Here is a 22,031-nt window from a genome sequence, read left to right on the forward strand (position 1 = left end):
TATAACTTACACTTTTAAAATCAATGTTGACTATGTTTGACCGAGGTTGACTTTTGAGTTGACTTTCGGTTGACTTTGACTTTCAGTTATCTTTTGTTGACTTTCTAATTAAGGAAACTTTCCTAACTTATACTTTCTAAAAATAGAAACTTTCTAAATTAGGAAACTTTCCACAAATAGAAACTTTCCTAAAATAGAAACTTTTTCTATTCCTAAAATAGAAACTTTCCAAAAATAGAAACTTTCTAAAAATAGAAACTTTCCAAAATGGAAACCTGCTAAAAATAGAAACTTTCTAAAAATAGAAAGTGTGTGTCCGTACGCTGTTCCAATCAAACCGACGCATATTGAGTATTGTTCTATGTCTACTTGCAACATGTACAATAGTTATCATACTAAGACTTAACCTAAGTTAGTTATTTATATCGACCTGCTTTATTTATAGGTCGACGTTGTGATCATTCCTGATCACTTTACTCCATTTGTTGTTCGCTTATTTGTGTTGGTTACTTCGTTGCTATTAAGGTGAGTTATAGTCCCATTTTTCTATTTTAAATCTTTTGGGATGAGAATACATTCAATTTATTTATATTTTGGACACAAGTGGAAGTTGGTTAAATTATTCATTGTGAGTTGAACAAAAATATTCCCTAGTCTGGTAATTGTAATCACTGGTTTCTACTGGTGAACTCGAATCCTACGGATAGATCTATCGGGTTTGACAACCCCATTTCGAGCTAGTCGCGCTAGCAATTTATAATCGGAATGTTTAGTACTTCGTATTTAGTTGAAGATACACTTGTTCGGTGTATATTATTTATTGTGTTTGGCAAGGGTAAATAAATGGTTAAGTGGTTACCAGGTGGCTCACGGAAAATGGAATAATATTTTTATATGTTTTCTAGCATATAATTTTTGTGGTCCAAAAAGGAGTTTTTATGTTTTCAAACATAAATTTTTATGGTTTACATTAAATATTGTTTGCAATATTAAACCTATAATTCACTCAACCTTTGTGTTGACAGTTACTCGCATGTTTTATTCTCAGGTTCATGATTGATTTCTTCCGCTGTGCTTAGAGAGTCTGCATATTTATGATGGCTGCTTTTGTTAAACATTAACTTGCATTCTATTTTGATACATTTAATAGTGGATGTTGTTGACTTGTTTTGGTCAACTTTTGATTAAGTAATAATGTATGGTTTTTCTAAACTTACACATTTTGGTAGGTTTCCTTTATAGGAAATCATTTTTAAATAAAGAATGCAATGTTATTTATTAAATTCATATAGAGTTATGATCAAGCTGTGGGACCAAGTGACGGAGCCGTTAAGTGTTTTGACGGGGCCATCACAGACAGAATCTTTTAATTGCACTTAAGTAATCTTAATCAATCTTAATCAGTCAAAATGCCAGATTCTAATGAACAAATGACAAATGAATACATCGCGTTAGTAATTGCACCTGGAATACAAAAACTGATACTTAATGAAAGTGAATATGGATCAACAAATAAAGTACCTAGACTTGACAATCTGAAAGACTTCTTGGACTGAAAAGTTAGGTTTGTTATTTACTTAAATGGTGTTGATTCTAGACTATGGGAATGTATTGAAAATCCATTTGTTTGGCCGTGTGGAGATGATGGTGAACCCAAAGAAACTCAACAGTTTAGTCCTACAGAGCGTGAACAGTATAATCTTGAGTGTAGATGTTATGCTCAGCTAACACAAGCATTGTCAAAGGACATTTTCCAGCAGTTCAAAAACTGAAACAAGACCGCGTATACTCTTTGGTTGGCCCTTCAATCAGCAACAGAGGGTACAGCTACTTATCTTGCGACTAAGGGTAAGGTTTTGAAGGATGAATGGAGGGTGTTTGCAGCTCTTCCATCAGAATCTCTAGGACAGACTTTGGAAAGATATCGATTATTGGTTGCAGAGATGGCAGATTATGGGATTGAGGTTCCTGATGAAAAGGCAGTAAGGGTGTTGAAAGATGGTCTTCTAGAAAAGTGGGATCATGAGATTGAAAAGATTCAGAACAGGTACAGCTCATCATGTCGTCCGTTGACACTAATAGCTTTTACGTCGAAGTTGATGGAGAAGGACATTCAAGATAAAGCAAAGAGAAAGAGACTTGGTTCTGTAGCTGCTGCTGCATCATCTTTAGCTTCATCTTCTGGTACTCATGCTCCACTACAGATAGCATACATATCAGCCAATGCTTCACAAATGTCTGCACCATCGTCTCAGTCCGGCTACTTTAATGCTAAATTACAAGCTCAAAATTCTACTATTAAGATGATTGAGGATTCTTCGATTCAACAGATTCAGACTCAGACTCAAACTCCTGTGTTTCAAACTGAGAATATCAAGAAGAGATCTCGCAAATCTATTCAGGAAGATATGGCATTGGCAGCTATTGTTGTTAACTCATACAACGATATGATTGGTGGACAAGTGCTTAATAGTCATCTTGAAAATGAAGACTATGATCAGATTGATGAGGACGAGCTTGAGAGAATGGATATACTCTACTGTATGGGTAGCATTGTGAGACGTGCTAGAAAATACTTGAAGAGAACAGGACAAAGATCGTTGAGTTTGAATCGAGATTCGAAGTTTGGTTTTGACATGTCAAAGGTGAGGTGCTACAATTGTGATGAATATGGTCATTTTAAGAAGACTTGCACGAGACCACCCAAGCCTGGTTTTCATGATCCTTTTCACCAGATAACCATCTCAGTTACACCACAACATGTAATTGTAGAGAAAGAATCTTCGGGTTCTGTTCAATCCAAGGTTTTGACTACAACGTATGCGGATGAAGTATGTGACTGGTCCATCTCGGTAGATACACAAAAGGCTAATGTTATGTTTGTAGGTAAAAGCGAAGTAGAAGTTGAAGAGGAAAGAATTGTTCGGAAAAATGTAGGTTGTACGGGTAAGGATAATCTGAATTGCACATGCTATGTGTGCAAATGTGATGCTAGGTTGAAGAGAGCAGAATAGCTGATGAAATTTTGCTTCAGGAAGAGTATTAAGGATAGGCTGTATGATAAGTTTCGTAAAGCTCAGGACTTATTAGATCTTGAGTTTACTACTGACTCATCTGATGAAGAAGAAGGGATGAGTTGTCATGTTGGTACTTGGTTCAGAAAGGAGCTGGAACATTTGCTCAACTGTGATCTTAAGAGTGGTGATGAGAAGATTGTTACTGTTCAGAGTCCAGTTTGTGGAGATCAAGGTGAGGGTAAAGGAGGTTATGAGGCTGATTACTCGGATAGTACGAACTCAGAGTCAGAGTCAGAATCAGATACAGATTCTCAGGTTGGAAGAAATGACTATGCATTCATGGCCAACACGCCCGGAAATGATCAGGTATGTATTGACTCTGTTTCTAATTGTTCTAAATGCATTGGTTATGAACAGGAAATTGAGAGGCTTGAATGTGTTATCACAAAGCTTAATGAAATATCTGTTACATGTGAGACTGGTCCTAAGCTTAGAATTGACCTTAAGAATTTAAGTTTGGAGAATCAGACTAATAAAAAGAACTATGGTGATGATCTTTTCTACCTTAATAAACAGAAAGACTATGTTGATGTGATTAAGTCTTTAAAAAATCAGGTGGGTCACTTAAAATCGACGGTTATAGATGATGAAAAAGTGATTACTATATATTTGGGACAGATAGAGACTCTTAAGGCAGAAAGGGATTCATTTAAGTTGAAATACGAGTCTGAAAAAGCTAGGATCGATAATTGGCAGAGGATGTCTTATGTGAAACAGACTTTGAATCCTCCTAAACAGCAGGGTTTAGGTTACAACCAGGTTGCCCCGCCACTTTCAAGTGAGTATATTAACAAACCAGTTGAGAAAAGTAAGGGTCCAGTTGTAGAACTAGAATATGGTAAAACTAAAGAAACACCTGTTCAGAGTTTTGTTAAGATAGTTGAGTCGAAGAAGCCTTTAGATGTTGTCTATGAAACAGAGTCAGATACTGATATCGACACTGAGAAAGACATCAAACCTTTTGAGCTTGTCACTAAACCAGTTACCATTCTGAAAAATCCTGCTAATGCTGGTAAGATGACTGAGAGTCAAAAGGCTCAGTATAAGAAAACTGTGACTCCTAAACAGAATAAGAAGAAGAACACTCAGGGAGTGTCACCTAAGTTTGTCAGTAAGGGAAGGATAGATGAATCAGGTCCTAAGGTAGAACAATCACCAACAGGTGCAAGTTCCAAATCTGGTAGTGTGTCCAAGTATGTTACGCCTGGTCGTCGACAGACTGTTAAGCAACAAGTCTCGTCATCCCCTACGACTAGACAACATACTGAACCACCTAGGAGACAGTTTTCACCAATTAGATGCAAATTGTTTAATTCTCATGATTTTGATAATGTTAACTGCTTCAATTGTGGGAGGTTGGGACACAGGGCTGTGAATTGTAGACCCATTCGACAGACACCAAGAAGGAAGGTTGATCTTAGTCCAAATCGTTCCTTTAATAGGAGATCACCTTCACCAGTGTTTAATTCTTTTTCTGTGCAAACAAATGAGAAAAAAGGTTTTTCAAACTAATGATTATTATAGAAAACCATTGCCGAATAACACAGTTTGGAAACCTAAATCAGAAGTTAAGAGTGTTCAAAATCCTGAAGGTCCTTCTGGATCTAAAGGACAATGGGTGGAGTTGCCAGTTGTTGGTGTTGATGGGAAACCCACTGCCATTAAGGCATGGGTGGCCCTTTCTAACTAATCCTCTTACTTTAATGTGCCACCTAAATGACTTGATGATTATTATGTGGATTCAAGAGGCATTCCTCACATTAGTATTCCTCTAGGGAAGTCTAATGCAGCCTCTACATCTGAAGTTCTGACTACATCAGAGGTTCCCGTGACTAGTGTAAGTTCAACAGTAGCGGAAGATGTTCAGACAGAGAGTGCGAATGTGGTAACAGCTTTTTATTCAACATTGAATAAGACAGGAAGAATATTTGTGCATGCTCACTCATGTTATGTGTGTCAAATTGAACCTAAAGATGCTTATAAGGCATTGAAGTTTGACGAGTGGGTTAGTGCAATGCAAGAGGAGCTGTTACAATTTAAACATTTAAAAGTTTGGAAGCTAGTCAATCCACCGAATGGTTGTGTCCCCTATGGTCTTCGATGGGTTTTGAAAAATAAGAAGGATGAACAGGGTATTGTTATCAGAAACAAAGCTAGACTGGTGGTAAAGGGATATCAACAGATCCCTGAAATTGACTATGATGAGGTTTTTGCTCCGGTTGCAAGACTGGAAGCAATCAGGATTTTCTTGGCTTTTGCATCCTTCATGGGTTTTAAAGTTTTTCAGATGGATGTTAAAAGTGCATTTTTGTACGGTGAGATCAATGAAAGAGTGTTTGTTGAACAACCACCTGGTTTCGAAGACCCGCATTTCCCAGAAAAGGTTTATCGACTTGAAAAGGCACTTTATGGTCTTCACCAAGCTCCTAGAGCATGGTATGCAACGTTGTCCAATTACATGATTGAAAACGGTTTCAGGAGAGGTGTTATTGATCAGACACTTTTCATCAAAAATAAGGGACAACATCTTATGTTAGTGCAGGTTTATGTTGATGATATTATATTCGGGTCAACAGATCAGGGAATGGTTGATGAGTTTGAGAAAGTCATGCAACAGAAGTTCAAGATGAGTTCGATGGGAACGATAAAGTTTTTCCTAGGTCTACAAGTAGCTCAGACGGATAAAGGTATCTTTTTGCATCAAACCAAGTGTGTTGCTGATATTCTGAAGAGATTTCAAATGGAAGCAGAAAGACCCGCTAAGACTCCGTTGTCTGTCAATCATGGGATATCTCCTGATTGTGAGGGTGCTTCAGTGGACCAAACGTTATACATGGCAATCATTGGTTCTTTAATGTATCTTACCGCTTCTCGACCAGATATCATGTTTGCGGTTTGTCTGTGTGCTCGTTATCAGGTAAATCCTAATGTTCATCATATGTTAGTGGTTAAGAAGATTCTGAGGTATTTGAAAGATACACCGAGCTTAGGGTTATGGTATCCGTGTGAGGATGGTTTTGATCTCACGGCGTATAGTGATTCGGACTACGGAGGATATAAGAAAGATATTAAGTCAACATCAGGAGGTTGTCAGTTTCTGGGAAGCAAACTTGTTACCTGGCAGTGTAAGAAGCAGACAGCAGTGGCTCAGTCCACTTGCGAAGCAGAATACATTGCCGCGACCAGCTGTACATCTCAGGTCATCTGGATTCAACAGCAACTACGTGACTATGGTTTGCAAATTTCTAATACTCCTATTTATGTTGATAATATTGCTGTCATAGCTGTCACTAAAAATCCCGTAAATCATTCTAAAACGAAATACATAGGGATTAAATACCATTTCATTAGAGATTGCTATGAGAAAAAGCTGATAGATGTAGTGCAGATAGACACAACAGCCCAAAGGGCTGATCTCTTCACAAAAGCTTTTGATAAACCGCGCTTTGATTTTCTGTTAAAGGAAATAGGTATTAAATTGTTTACTAACGTGGTTCCTGAAACTGAGGTTCCTGACACAGAGGAATCTAACGAAGAGACTGAGTTGTGAAGGATTTGCAACTGCCTGTATTATATGTGTAGCTTTGCATGGTAGTTTGTAGATCATCTGCATGTTTACTTTCCATTTGCATGATATATTAGTTTTTGATGATGTTTCTGCATGTTTACTTATGGTTTTAGATTGTTTTATGTTTTTGTACAGAGAAAATCAAAAGGACATAAAAATCAGAAAAACCAGAAAACCAAATAAAAAAATTGAAAAATAGAAAACCCATAAAAATTGAAAATCCTGAAAATGAGTTGCGTATTCTTTATTGTGGGAAGTGATTGCAACACTGAACTGACATGTAAGTTGTGAAAACAATTGATACAGAATGACTGATAATGTTTTAGTGGACTTTATTGGCCTAATTCTAGATGGAGATGATCACATTAACAAAGCGTAAATATCATGATAAGGAAATCAGGGAAAGGTTTATAGCGGTTGAAGGTAGTCACCAACTTATCACTGAATATGTACTGAGAAATGGTTGTTCAGAAACTCAACAGACGGTTGAGGTCTCCCCTACTACGATTTATACTCGATAGCAAAAGGATAATTTTGTAAGTCCCCAAGGTGAGCATACTTTGTCTAGAGTGCATACTTGTTTCTATTTACCTTTAATGCTTAGACTGAAAGTCTACATCATATATGTCGGGTATCCAAAGGGGGGTGTTCTCTCTTTGAAGGGTTGAGAAGTGCAATCTTGTATCACAGACATAGAATGATTTGAATACGCAACATCATCGGGTTCTAGCTTTCAACATCAGAAGTTTGGCTTTCCGTGAAGTTTCTACTAAAGTCAAAGACAGTGGTGCATCATCATCATGTATAGTTGTAGTTGTTTATTTATTTTGTTTTGTTTTATTTATGGAGAAAAGGCAACATAAAAAAAAAATTATTTCTTTAGTGTTGTATATAACATGGTGCATCACCTAACTGCAAGAGAATCATGGATCAAGAATTGAACAAAGTTTCAGCGATTCCTATGTCATCTAAGTCTAAGACAACGGATAATGAACGATTTCGTTATCTACATCCGAGGGGGAGAAAATAAATCTTTCAGATATAGAGAACTTAAATCATTCAGTTCAACTCACATTTGGTGATCTTTACTTCTTTTGTCTGTGGTATGGGATTGTGCCTATTGACCTGGATAGAGGGAATATCTTCTCGAGGATATCTTAGCGTTCCATCACTCGAATATATCTATCACTTCCATCCATCAAACATCATACATCATACGATTTCCGTTTAAGTATGGGGTTTATAGCGGCCGGTATGCGTCTTTTCAAAGTATTCAATAAATTTGAGATTCACAAGGTTATCTGAAACGAAAGGTGTAAGTTTAAGGTAGAAGCTCATGGCTGACAGGGTTGCTAGAAACATCGTGAGATGGTTCTGTTCAATCAAATTGAAAGTACATTGATGTGATAAGAGGACAGCGTCAACATGTTGTGCTCAATTGTTCTACCTGAAACATCGTGCGATCTCAAATGAGGACTGACATCGTGATCAAAGTCTAACATTGAAAAGTGTTAAGGTAATTAATATAACGTGATCATCGAAGTCTGGGGTGAAAGTTGATAAATGTTTACTGATATATTTGAAAGTTGTTCTGTATATGCTTTATCAAATAAGTTAATGAATGAACTGTGAAAAACATGTTAATGTAGTTCAGTTCTGATCCCCGAATCAAAAGATTTAATAAATTTAATATGTCAACTCACAATAAGATGTGTTATACTTTTTGAAGTGTGATTCATGATAAGTAGTTTTATCTGTTCCTGTGTTTAATGAAACTGATGTTAGAAGTTGATTTATTACAGATCTAAAGGGTTAACTGTTGCTGTCATAATATTTGATAATCATGACACACTGGATCTTGTATAGTAACTTGCTTTGTGTATTTGCATGTGCATGCATATATGAGATTGTTTGCATTCATAAGATTAGTTGCATGAGCATTTCTGTTTTTGGTTTAAGCCAAACAACTCAGTTCTCGAAAAGGTTTACTGTGAAAGGATCCTATGTTTTTCGTTAAATTTGATTAAATTGTTTGGAGCTTAAAGGAACAAAGCGTGTTTGACTTATACTGTGGAGATCAGTCCCAGGGGGAGTGAATGTGAAAAAGATGGTAAGTTTTGAATGTGGAAAGTGTTATGTCTTAAAATTTTCCTAAACCTAGACCACCGGCCGACTGAAATTACCCTCGGCCGAAGGACTAAGACACTCGACAGAGTGTCTAGACCACCGGGCCGAAGGATTAGACCATCGGCCGATGGTCACTGACAGGGTATAAAAGGACCCAGAGTCAAACGGGTCAGTCACTTTGTGCAATTTCGAGCGATTTTACCCTAGATTTTCAAGTTAAGAAGAAAAGAGTTTTTGTCCGTGTGTTTTGTGCATCTTCTCTTTGTGATTCCAGCACCATAAACAAGGTACTCTAACTCGTATTCATTTGATTTTAATCATTAATTTTGTGTTCTAAGTTTAAACTTTGAATCGAGTGATTTTCGTTTGTTATCTGTTGAAATTGTTGATGTGTATGTGTTAATCGGCCTATTTAGTATCTACTGTGACCAAAAATCGAACCAGAAACAACAGATTGAATGAATTGATTGATTGAATGAAACATATCTGATGAACTAACTCCGGCTGATGGTCTCTGACCATCGACCGATGGTGTCTTACACTCGGCCGTATGTCTCTACACTCAGCCGTAGGTCTCCAGTTGATCAGTTTGTTGATGTGTTATAGACCAACTCCCGTAGGTCTAGACCATCGGACCGATGGTCCAGTCCATCGACCGATGGTACATTAATTGGACCGATGGTGAACTTTTTATGTTTAATTTGAATGTTTTTTTTTGGTTTTTGATAATTTCTGTTATGCCTATCTAATGTTAGTGCTTGTAGTCTGTATTAGGATGTCAGGTGGTTCCTTTGTTGGGCAATGGATGTTTAACATCGACCGTAGGAGAATTCTAGCTAGTGGACGACCCATCTTAGTGGAACAAAAGGTCATTGCTACTCGACAGGCCTATAGTCTTTGGGAACAAATTGGATGTCAAGCATTCTTAGATATTGGGGATTACTTTTGTCCTGATTTGTTGTGGGAATTTTATGCCAATGTTGCCTTAGAAGATGGTAAGAAGAGGTTTGCGCACTCAGGCCTATTTGACCATCAGTTTAAGTGGACTATGGAGGAATTTTCAAACCTATTGAATGTCCCGCACACTGGGGTTAAAATTTTGTATCCTAGCAAAGATATACGAAAGATTCCCAACAGATTCAGACTATCTGACATAGTTGCAAAGTTATGCAAGCCAGGGAAAGTAGTTAATGCTGGTAGGGTTGAAATTAGTGATGACGAGGTGTCACAACAACATGAGATACACTTGAGAATCATCAAAAGGAATGTGACCTTTAGGAAAGAAGGAGATAATTTGTTGTCTGGTACTGAAGCTATGCTTTTGTATTGCCTGCTAGAAGGTATTCAAGTGAATATGGGCCATTTTCTCATTCATGTGATGAAAGATCTTCTTGAGATGGAAGAACCATTTCCATACGCAGCTTTACTATATACCTTGTTTGAGAAACTTGGTGTAATTCAACATGAGGAAAAGCTAGTGCCAGAGGATTCCATTATGGGATGAATGATTCTGAATTTATGTTTATGTGTTTGTTTATTTTCAGCTTGTTATGTAATTTGATAATGCTAGCTTGTTAGCATTAATACACTATTCTATGTCTGTATTAATTCTACTTCAGATATGTAATCGTGTAACTGAGATCCTGATCTATTAGTCTTTATAATGTAATATATTCTGTGATGATCACACTGTGATATTGTCTTTATAATGCTGATTTGAATTGTGTTTGCAGTTATTTTCATAATGTCAGGTGTTCAAGCAGATCCAGAAAACATTGCACATAAATCCGATACTGAGTCATCGGGAGGTCCGTTTTCTATTGATCTTCCCGGATTGAAAGTTAACAGTGGCTCCAATCTCACTGCATGTCTAAATGAGAAAGGTCCTAATGCTGGTAAGTACAAGGGTGTAATCGATTTTCTGAAATGTTCAAGAGTATTTGCAGCTATCTCTATGCCCTGTACGGCATATTACTCACATCAGAGAGAGTTCTGGGAACGTGCAAGAGTTGAGATTGTAGATGACAGGAAGGTAATTATAAGTACTGTTTGTGGTCAGGAGATTCAGATTTCTGAAGATACGATTCGAAACACTTTCTTGTTCGAGGATGATGAGAATATGCCGAAGAAGTTGTCAAAGACAAAGATTACTGGATGTGTGTTAAGATGCAAGTATTCTGGTGATATTACGAGAGCAACGATTAAAAGAAGTGGATTCACTCCACCGTATAGATATCTGTCACTTGTTGTGCTGAGGTGCTTAAGCCCATTGCAAGGAGGATTTGATGAACTGAGCGAGATTTATCAAGGAATGTTTGCTGCTTTGGTTTTGAAGGCTGATTTCAATTTCTCGGGAGTTATCTTTGATCTACTGGTGGAGAATGTGACGAGCAAGTCATATCTGATTTATCCGAGGTTCTTACAAATTATGATCAATCGTCAAACTGTTGATTTGCATAGATTGAGAAAAGACGTCATTGAGTTGAAGCATATGACAGATCTTACGTTCAATCGACTGAATCAGATGAAGAGTGCTAATGATGGCAAGCTTGTGTGTCATCTTACGAAAGAATCTTATCAGTGTCCTCCAGGGAAGAAGTGGAGAAATGAAAATAGCTTATCCGATCGAGAGCCTGATTTTGAGGTAGCGAATAGTGATGAAGAAGTGGAACAACCAGTGAATACTCAAGCTGCTGGTGGGTCAGGTGCTGGTGGATTAGTTGATGAGATTGGCGATGTTAATCCAAATGTTGGTGTTGAAGAAGCTTCAAGGGGATCAAAAAGAAGAATGGTTGAAGATGATAGTTCTCAGGTTTCAACTAAGCTAAAATTGAAAAGAAGGTTCAAGCTGGTTTATAAAGATGCTGGTGGATCTTCAGCTGGAACTCAACCAGTGACACCGATACCGCAGACTCAAGGACAACAAACTTCACAACAATAACAACGTCCGTCAATGCAACAGTCACCACCTGTGGTTCAACAGGTCTCCCAAGAGACTGTTTCTACTCCTACTCCAAAAGCTCCGATTCATGCTGGAACTGAAGGAGGTGTTAGTTCCTCGACTCTTCGCAATTTGAATGATTTGTATATTCAAGCTATGGCTGATAATTTGAGAATGAGGAAGGAAATGGATGAGAAAATTGAGCAGTTGAAGGAGGAGAATCGTGTTAAGTCTGAAGATGTTACAAGGCTATCGTTGCAAGTTGACCTGTTGCAAAGAAAAGTTGGTGATCAATCGTTGTTATTAACTGATGCGAAACGAGAAGCTTCTCAAGCTAAGGAGTTGGTGTGACAACCCGTAAATTTCTGGCAAAATTTAAACAAAAATCTTTATATGATTTCATTTAACCTCGACTAATTCCGACGATTCACGAACAATTATTTGTAAATAATTACGCATTAATTTGATATATTAATATTATTATTATTAATATCCTTTTTAAAGGAGATATCAATAATTAATATCTTTATCATAAGTATTGTTATTATGAATAAAAAAAATACTGACAAATATTCTTGGAAAAGTAGTAAATCAATTTGTTTATTTTAAAAAATATATATAAAAAAAATCCTTAAAATAAATGATTTTTTTAATAAAATAAATAAATAAATAAATAAATAAATTACTTTTTAATTAAAAATTATAATGGAAAACTACTTTTATTATTTTATTTTGTGCATTATCCCATGACCTAACATTTAATACTTTTGAATTTTAAAATTCCATTAAAAATTAAAATATTTCTTTTTCTTTTAATTATTTTATTCTTTTTACCTAATTTTTTCAAGTATAAATACCCCTCATTTCTCATTCAAACTCACACCAAAATTTCTCTCTTTGAAGAATTACTACTAGTTGATATCCAGATCACTTACTTGCTTTACTTTCCTTCTTGCGTGGAATACTTCAACTGCTATTTAATGTGAGTTTCATATGATCTCTTTTACTCTTTACATTTTTGGGCTGAGAATACATGCGCAACTTTTATAACTGTTTTACACGTATCAACTATTAAACTGTGATATGTTGGGCTATGACCAGCAAGTCCCCAACCGACAAGTATAAACGATAACTTGTTACGGGGCAAACTTGAAAGTCTAGTCTAAATACAAGTACCAACTATTAAACTGTGATATGTTGGGCTATGACCAGCAAGTCCCCAACCGAAAAGTATAAACGATAACTTGTTACGGGGCAAACTTGAAAGTCTAGTCTAAATATCAGTACCAACTGTTAAAACTATGCCATACCCGGCTATGTCCGACTAAGTCCCTACAGTGATATTTTTAATTGCTGCGGCATTCTTAATTATTGGGGATAGGCCAATCGGGAGTAACGTCCCCGATACATTTGACTAAGTCTTTGTATTACTTGATAATGAAATTAAACGACAAGGACAGAACAACTTGTCACGGGGCAAACAACGTTTAGTGTAAATATCACGCACTGGCATAACTTTTTGATCCTGCGGGAGATCAACTTGACTGGATCTGAGTGATCTACTTATGAAAACAAATCTTGTGGTCTAACACTATTACTGAAATCATTATTTATGACAAACCTATGAACTCACTCAACCTCGTGTTGACTTTTTAAGCATGTTTATTCTCAGGTACTTAAGTATTGCTTCCGCTGTATATCTGCTGCTTTGATGATGATTGCTTGCTATACTTGGAGTCTTCATTACATATCATATCAATTAAAGACATTTAATGTTCTAAATACAATGTAATCTATTTATCTTCCGCTGCAAAACTCAATAAAACGTCTCATATAGAGTCGTTCTCGTTTATACAACTGTGATTTGACATAATTAGTCACAAATACCCCAGGCCCTATTTGGGGGTGTGACAGTTGGCTGCATCAGCTCTGGATAAGATGATTGCGTGGGAAGAGAAGTTTGATCTGGTTGAGATGCCTGAGGATGAGACTGATAATCGAATGGTGGAGGCTCCTGGTTCCTCCAAAGCTACAACACTGTCAGTAATTCCTCTTAAAATTGATTATAGTTTTAGTGATTTCTTTTCTAAACAGGATGAGCTCAAGCATTCTGTTGTTTATGATGAACTAGAAGAGGGAGAGATCCCTCATAACCTCTCTAGAGAAGAGCTGGACGAACTGGTGCATCTAGAGCAAGAGGAAGCTAAAGCTGCTGACGCACAGTCCGACGATTCTCCATCTGAGGATGATTCTTTTGGCCCTGAGATTACAGAGGATTTTAGTGATAGAGATTTAGATGATTTAGTTGAGGATGTTACTCATGAAGATTTTTCTACATATCAAAATGATAAGAATGAGGATCTTAATGGTTTTGAGGAGTTGCTTAGAACAAATGATGAACTTTTGGATAGAAAGTGTAAAGAGAAAGAACGAACTGAAGTCCTGCCTGAAGGATTTTTGCCAGTCAAATATCACAAGGAAAGAACTGAAAAGTTGAAAGTTGATTGGAGAGATATTTTGAGGATTAGAAAGTATTGTGAGAAACCGAAGCTTGAGCCGAAATATTTGAAGATGATTAATTTGAGAAAGAGTGCAAAAGGAAGAATTCTAGCCCGGACTTACATTGAAGAATTCAACATGTTTGCAGTTAAGCGAGAATTTGGCATTGATTATTTCAAACATGGTCACGAATTCAAGTCACTACCGTACTTTGAGCTAATGCAGATTGCCAGGTTGAGAATGTTGTATTGTGGAATGAACGATCGATCTTCGTTACTCGTGAAGAAGATTCGAATAGCTTTTAATTCAAAGGATTGGGAAGGTTTTAGGCCACAATTTCCTAGGATCAGTTTCAAAGTTAATCCTAGAACTGATGAATCTCGAAGAATTGTGAAGTACAAGCGGGCAAAGACTATGAAGAAGGTACCATTGAGGAAATTGCCGCAAAATTGGAGTCAGAGATTCAGATGGTGGTTTATGATGATCGTTCTGAAGAAGCTGTGATTGTTTTGGATAAGGTGAATGAGAATGATATTGAATGCATTCGTGTATTGGATCCGATTTGGTTGAGAAACTGTACCGAGGCTGATATTTTCACGTTGTATTACAACCGTATGCTCTATCGTCGAGAGAACAGGGTGCAGGCTGAATAATATGTTAAAGTAGCTAAGCTGTGCTACTTGAACAACATGGTAATCGATCCATACGAATAAATTGGATGACGACTGAAGACTTTTGATATAGAACTAGGTCTTAGGGGGAGTTTGTTGGTGCATAATTCCAAGTTCTATTTTGTAATGAGTTCTATTAGTATTGTATTGTCTATTTCAGTCATGTGAGGATTACGTCTTTAATACAATGTGTTTGGATTGTTTAATATGATGACGTGAAATGGTTCGAGCAGTTTGGTTGGCTGCTCAGACCATCGACCGATGGTAGAGACCATCGGTCGAGGGACTATCACCATGGCCGAAGGTCCCAGACCACCGGCCGATGGTCACTGTGGTTATATATAAATACGGGTTTTGGGTTTCATTATTAGGTTACACACCTCACACCCTCTAGCCGTTGTTTATTGCTGTGATCCTTGTCCCAGACCAAATCCCAACCGAATACAATCATCTAGGCGTCGTTTGTATCAACATATTGTTGGTTAGATCGATCCCGAAAGTGTAACTCGTATTCGATTCACCCTAGTTATTGTTTTCCGCCTTTAATCTAGGTTCTACGTTTGATCTAAGATCAAATTAGCACTTACACTTTTTATTAGAAAACCCAAATAATTTTATTGATTTTGAAAATATATGTACAAGTTATATCTAAAATGACGTGAAAATTAAGTTTTTTACATGTATATAATATTAAATTATTAATCATTATTCAATTACAAGTAAATTAACTTTCAAAATTAATAATTGTAAGTATAAACTCGCGGGTAAATTAAGAAAAGTATCATGTATTCATGGGTCGGGTTTTACCCGCGACGGGTAGTACATACCTGCAACCCGCCAGCGACCCGTTGGCGGGTAAAAATTTTTACCCATACCCTTGCCCGCGGGTAAGATTTTATGAAATTACCCGCCCATCGCGATCGGGTACCCGCGGGTCACGGGTTTTTTCTCGCCCATTGCCATCCCTAAATATTCGTGATTTCGTGTGTAGATTGTAGGTTTGCCTTTAAAAAAAAAGGTAGTAATTTCTTGGGCATTTCCTCCTTTTGATGAAATAGGCGTTCAATATCTATATTTTTTGAAGGAGTAGTTAAGGTCTACCCTTCCAAAGTGGAGTTAATGAGTTTGAGTTTACAAAGCTGAAAATTAATCCTTCTCGTGACCACAGAGTTCTCGTGACCACAGAGGTACACCTTCTATGACTTTGAGCTACTCGCTATGTATATAGTCGTTCTGAGATTAGCCAGCTTACAAAACGAGTTGATATCAGGTTTTCCATAAATAAAAAAAAGTTATAGTATACTAAAAAAGAAAGAAAGTGGACACTCTTTAGGGACAACTTTGGTAACTTAGATACTTATATGGGAGGAGTGAATATTAAGGACTAGACAACATAAAGGCAAGTGCATTATAAATTTGGGAACGATTCACGATCGAATCTCACAACTGCTATCGATTTTAAATTACTATAAAAGATATTGTGAAATATAATTTTTCTTTTTCCAACCCTCACATATTTGTTAATGTTCCCAACAAGAATGATGGTCATACGTTCGCCGCTAAGTAAAAAAAAAAAAACCCGCTTTAATCAGTGGCGATTCTAGGATGCAAATCCAATGGAGTCCTATACAATTTGAGTGGTACTTTATAAAAAAATTTCTAAATAATGACGATTCACTACCATAGAAATTCAATAATTTAAAAAATATATGGGATCCTATCTATAAATTTAGTGGTGTCCTATAATATTTTAGTAGTATTTTATACGTATATAAAAAATTTTAATGGGGTCCTTTGACCCCACTTGGTTCCATATAAACTCGCCAATGGCTTTAATGGGAATGATTTTAATGAAAAAAAAATCATGAAAAGAAGAAGAAGTTTGTGAGTAATAGTTGTTGTATGTGTTGATATATGTTATTCCACTCATTTTTTCGAAGTAATAGAGACATACTAGGGAATCAAATGTGAATACCAAAAAAATAAATAGTAATGAGGAACATGAATAGGAATTTGGACTAATGAGCGGGCTACGATCTTTCTTGATAATGATAATGATAATGATAATGCTGTATTTAGTAAAAAAATAAGATATTGTATTTAGTGTTTATGTTCTAAAACTCATGAAAATTTGATTCTACCATTTTCAAGGCGAAATTAATTAATTAATTAATTTTTTTATTAAATTTTTTTTAATTTAATTTAATTTATTTATTTTTATTTAATTTAATTTAATTTAATTTTTAATTTTAATTTTATTATTTTAATTTTATTATTATTATTTTTTTTCTTTTATGTATTTATTTATTATTTTTTTTCTTTTATGTTCCTTACTTTTTGGCCGGAGGTCCGCTTGGAAGCAATCTCTCTACCCGTCGAATCGAGAAAGGGATGACTCTCTCTACTCTTGGGAGTGTTTCACTCGGGGTGGAGAGATGATTTCTCATTATTCAAGGATAGAGGAAGGATTGTCTACGTCCCACCTTCCCCATACCTCACACATATGGGATTGGGTTTTGTTGTTGTTGTTGTTGTTGTTTATGTTTATGCCTTATATTATTTCACCCTCAAAATCTCACTTGTTTTTGTTATAGCTATGATCTCAAACGGGTCAATACGGCTAGCCTATTTGCACAATGGGTCATGTTTTATAATTAAAAGAGTGATAGCTGCACGTTGCAACGCTGAGATTATTGCGATATTAAATTGATGTGGTTTATAAAGATGTATTGCTTAATCGAAGAAGGTTATATTAGATATTTGCATAAAATGTTATAATATATTTCACACGTGTAATCGATCATAATTTTTTACAAAATATGATCAATCATTTTTATACAAAACGTTTGATATAGTTTGTTATGTCCATTGTAACGTGTGTTCTTTAAAAATGTTTAAGTTCATAGATGCCATAATTTAACATATTCTACTATTTTATATGTTGTATTGATGAAAATCTAATCAAACATTTTGTATGCAAGGTCGGAGCTTTCTTAGGGCAGGAGGGGGCCCTCGCCCCTCCAAAAGTTTGAGTAGCTAGTGGGGATTTGTAGCCCTCTGAGTTACGGATGTTTGAGCTTTTGAATTAACTAAAACGGAGTCTGTATTAAAGAGATATGACCAAAATACTGAAGGCTCGCAAAATTTGTGCGTTGACACCGTTTTGGTTATATATCCTTCAAATAGATTCGGATTTAGTTGATTTAAAGGCTCAAACGTCGTAAAGGACTACAAATTTAATTTTCATTGTTACTTGAAATTAAGAGCCACGGGTTCTGAAGATGTCCTTTCCTATCGGGGATATCACTAACATACTCTAAATTAATATACTTCACTAAAATCATTTGGTATCTAGATATAATATGTCTTGTTTCTGCCCCTCCAAAACCATTGTTCAAGCTCCGCCACTGTTTGTATGTATTTATTCGAACATATAAAAGCTATTTTTAAAACTTGTACACATACATATACAATTGTAGGGGTTTCTGTAATAATGTGAGTATGCTTGAACACGATCCCGTTGTGCTGGTTGCTTCTTCTTTGGTCCTCTGGATCCCAAGGCCTCTTTACAAGGATAATTTAGTAGGCAATGCGTCATCTACATTCTCGGTGTGTCATTTAAATTGTTGGTTTTAAAATCGGATGGCGTTCTTGAAGATGTATCCGATGAGGGTGCTTCGGTTTCTAATACTGATATGGGTTCTTCTTCGTTGTCGGTTTCTGTTATCGGGATGTGTAAAGCTTTTTATGTCTCTGGGTCGCAAGTGGCTTCGGGCTAAGGGACGAGGAGCCCATTGTTTTTGAAAATGGTTTTAAACTTGTGTGATGATAATATGCCCAATTCGTCCGCCTTTGTCGCGTCTGAATTTGATTTTTCAAATGAGAAGAAACGTGTGGTCGAGGAGACGGGTTCGATATATTTCATCTCTTTAGCTTCCCCTATTGCCGCGTTTGACGAGATGCCGAACAAGATGGCCGCGCATAAAAGTTGAAGGGATTCTCATCAACTCCAACGATTCTCTTAAGGCGTCGGTTAAGCCCAATAAACAAAGGAAGAAGCCCGTACACGATGCCGAAATGAATCAATTTTCCGAGTTCATCAGAGAAATTTAAATCTGTGCTCTTTAGATGGCCTTTCGGTTTATATCGTAATGCTTTAGATGGTTTTTAATATCTCAGTTGACGAGTAGATTCGTTATCCTCTTTTTGTGGTTTGTTTTTGGATTTTTGGTTGGTCTTGTTTTTTCATATCGTATCGCTTGTTAGCCTATCGTTATTTGTTAGGTTGTGTTTAGTCGAGCTCGTAAGTTTTCATTGTACTTTTGTACATTTAGAGATTTTATCTTTTTGATGAAATTCTATATTGATTATTGGTTATATAAGTTTATATTTTTTTTACAAAAATAAAATAAAAAATGATACCCATATATTTTCTTATCTCTCATGATTTGTTGGTCAAACAAGAAGTATGAACCGGGTAAGTCGATAATTAAATTAGATACTCCATATTTAGGATGATAGATTGTACATTAAGTTATTTTAATAAATTTTGAGAAAATATGCTAAAATTTCCTATGTAGGTCCTCATTTTCTTAATGTCCAATATTACCGTGAACATCGGGCATGACCTGATCACCACCTCATGTTTTAAGATCTGAGTCTCAAACACACATGGCCCAGCCCACGCTTCCGTTGACACCGTTGATTTTGTTTCTATATATTTGTCCCATGTGATTAGTTTTGAGATCTGCTAATTTAAAACTTACATTTTGGTGACCACACATTAATACGTTTAGTTTTTTCATGTTTATGTTTTGAAGACCTTTTTTATAAGTACATGCTAAAATTAGATTTCGTCAAAACTGTATGATATTGTATCAGACTAAAGGATGATACACATATTCGACACATATCAAATAAAGTTTTATTTGTATAAGATTTATTCACATTTTAACAAACAAAATCCTTTTGACCTATAAATAATAAGCCGTAACCGGCCAAGAGGAAGATCCGGGACGAAAAGAAGAGCATTTGAGGCTGGAACCATCTGCCTGAAAAAGATACGAGTCGTCTAGAAGTCAGCCGGATAGATAATGTCAAACTAACTCTGGCACATAAGCCGTCTAGAAGACAGCCGGATGGATAATGTCAAACTAACTCTGACATTTAAGCCGTCTAGAAGTCAACCGGAAAGAGAGTGTTCAGCGAAGAACGGAGTGTATGCCGCCTAGAAGACAGTTCAAACAGAAGATGTCGTGAAGAAATGCCAGAAGGTTTAAGGCCATGATCACACACAAATCAAACAGAGCTACAACATGTATGTCTGTCTATCCCGGCGGAGGATGCTGTGACGGAACACTTTGAAGACTCAAGGCCATGTTCACACGTAAGCGGTAAGCCCTTCGAACTCAGTCAGGTGTGTAGGCTACCAGGTAGTCTGCACACGAACATCAGGACATCTGGGTCATAACACACGAGTGGTATGTCCATGCCACGTCAGCCCATTATTCCAGGAGAGTTTGTTACGTCATTTTGTTACAATCATGAAAGGGACATGTGCCACATCGTCATTCCTTCTAACAAACTTTTGGCGCCTATAAATGCATTCCATGAGTTATTCATTTGGATCATCACGATCACCATAACTCTACTATGTCAATATTACATTGCACAATTACTGTCAATTACACTTCGATTGAAATTCGGTTAATCACCGGAGTTCAATCATTTAAGATATGAACTTACTCAATCCAGTTAAGTGAGTTAATCCGAGTGATTGTTTTACACCATTGTGAATTCAAATTCCGATCGAGTTTGCACTATTGCCGGAACTAAAACAATATCTCAATCACTTTTTTCCTAAATTAAGCACTCAAACTGTTACTATGAGTATTAGGTTTGATCAGAAACTTATGAAAAAACGAAATTGAGCAACTTTAAAATATACTGTGCAACGTGTTAATGCATAAAAGTAGCGGATTTATGGATAAGAAACATGAACTCCCCTCGATGATAGATTGATTTTGTTCGTTTAACAAAATAGAAAACCTGATTTGAATTTGGCATTGTTTCGATTTAGTTTGATATTTGAACTCTAGCTCCAACTAATCATGTACACTATCATATATTTATTTTTCATTTTATGTCAATTAAACACAAGTATAAAAAGTAAGTTGCAGCTTTAACTACAACCCAGTTTCACTAAATACACATGACTACTTTGTATTGTATAGGTGTGTGACTTAACATTATATTCATACTAGGTTTTGAGCTCGTGCGTTGTACGGCTGCACAAAAATCTTCTCAAATCAGTTATTTCTAATGAACAGTGTAAGTGAAATACTATATATTACAAAGAGAACATAGTTTAAGATGCTCATTTATATAATATTTTGTTTTGAGACATGTATGTATGCATGTAAACGGCCATCAATAGCTCAAAATATATCCAATTACATATGAAACGGAAAAAGATATAATGTATACAATTTTTTAATACTCTAATAAAACTCAGACAGCTTGCTGATTGTATAACATTACCCGGATCGACTCACTCATAATATTTTGATCACAATGCTATATAATTCACACACAAAATGTCAAATAGATTTTAAAATAAATTAATTGAACAATTATAGAAAATAACCTGGAAATCTTTTAGGGCTTGAATTGTTGTTACGCCTTTACAGTTGTTTAAAAACGAAGATAAGATCATTGTGTTGAAATTGTTAATAGAATAAATGGATGGAGATAAGATCATCGTGTTTGATTACCCAAACTAATTCTTCCGTTTCAATTCTAGAAGAGTTAATTTGGAATATAATTTTTGTTATGTCCGCTTCATATAAAAGGGATTGAGATTGAGTTGAGATATTATTTGACTTTTCCACTCCTTTAATAAGTTGTATTGCTTATTAACTACGAGTAATTAATTTTATTTAATTATTAACATATATTTAATTAACGTTTATTTTTAATAATAATAATAATAATAATAATAATGATGTTCAAAATATATGATGGAGAGACACGTCGATTTGCCAGTTATAGTATTTAGCTATATTTAAGGTGCTAATGAAATATAAGCTAATCTAGACTCTCTTTTATATAAATATATACTAGTTTTATGAGCCCGTCCGTTGAACGGA

The sequence above is a fragment of the Rutidosis leptorrhynchoides genome, chromosome 4 (assembly GCF_046630445.1).
Source record: "Rutidosis leptorrhynchoides isolate AG116_Rl617_1_P2 chromosome 4, CSIRO_AGI_Rlap_v1, whole genome shotgun sequence".
NCBI lineage: Eukaryota > Viridiplantae > Streptophyta > Magnoliopsida > Asterales > Asteraceae > Rutidosis > Rutidosis leptorrhynchoides.